Genomic DNA, 1,132 nt, shown 5'->3' on the forward strand with positions numbered 1-1,132 from the left:
TCCTTGAGCAGCGCTTTGTAGTTCTTGAAGAGGTCCTTCACTTCCTTTGTTAGCTATATTCCTAGGTATTTTATTCTCTTTGTAGCAATTGTTAATGGGAGTTCATTCATGGTATGGCTGCTTGCCTGTTGTTGGTGTATAGGAATGCTAGTGATTTTTGCACATTAATTTTGTATCCTGAGACTTTGCTAAAGTTGCTTATCAGCTTAAGAAGCTTTTGGGCTGAGACAATGGATTTTTCTAGATGTAGGATCATATCATCTGCAAACAAAGATAATTTGACTTCCTCTCTTCATATTCGAATATGCTTTATTTCTTTCTCTTGTCTGACTGCCCTGGCCAGAAATTCCAATACTATGTTGAATAGAAGTGGTGAGAGAGGGCATCCTTGTCTTGTGCCAGTTTTTAAGGGGAATGCTTCCAGCTTTCACCCATTCAGTATGATATTGGCTGTGTGTTTGTCATATATGGCTCTTATTATTTTGAGGTGTGTTCCTTCAGTACCTAGTTTATTGAGAGTTTTTAACATAAAGCGATGGTGACATTTTATCGAAGCCCTTTTCTATGTCTCTTGAGAAAATAATGTGGTTTTTGTCTTTAGTTATGTTTATGTGATGAATTACATTTATTGATTTGTGTATGTTGAACCAAGCTTGCAACCCAGGGATGAAGCCAACTTGATTGTGATGGATAAGCTTTTTGATGTGCTGCTGGATTTGGTTTGCCATTATTTTATTGAGGATGTTTGCATCAAAAAATATGGATGTCTTCATGGATTTCCATTTCATCCTTGTGAAGAAGCCATGCTAATCTTCTCTGTATCATATCCCATTTTAGTGTATGTGCTACCAAAGCAAGCATGATAATTCATTATATTACTAATTTTAATGAGGATTCCTTGGTGTTTTTCTCTAAATTTTAGTATAAAATATACTACTGATAGTTGATTTTGAAAAAATAATATTTCTTTTTGTGGTATATTACTTTTTTTTTTTTTTTTTGGAGACAGAGTCTTGCTCTGTCACCCAGGTTGGAGTGCAGTGGCATGATCTTGGCTCACTGCAAATTCCACCTCCCAGGTTCAAGTAATTCTCCTGCCTCAGCTTCCCAAGTAGCTAGGACTAAGGCATAT

At 36.2% G+C, this 1,132-nt stretch overlaps 1 non-coding gene across 1 annotated transcript; it reads right to left on the reverse strand.

Annotated features, from left to right (window-relative positions):
* Window positions 1-753: 753 nt before the first annotated feature.
* Window positions 754-857, reverse strand: LOC112204631 (U6 spliceosomal RNA). The gene has a single exon (XR_002938305.1). It is a non-coding gene; the product is annotated as a U6 spliceosomal RNA (small nuclear RNA).
* Between the last annotated feature and the right edge of the window lie 275 nt (window positions 858-1,132).

Source organism: Pan troglodytes, chromosome 8 (assembly GCF_028858775.2).
Source record: "Pan troglodytes isolate AG18354 chromosome 8, NHGRI_mPanTro3-v2.0_pri, whole genome shotgun sequence".
NCBI classification, from domain to species: domain Eukaryota; kingdom Metazoa; phylum Chordata; class Mammalia; order Primates; family Hominidae; genus Pan; species Pan troglodytes.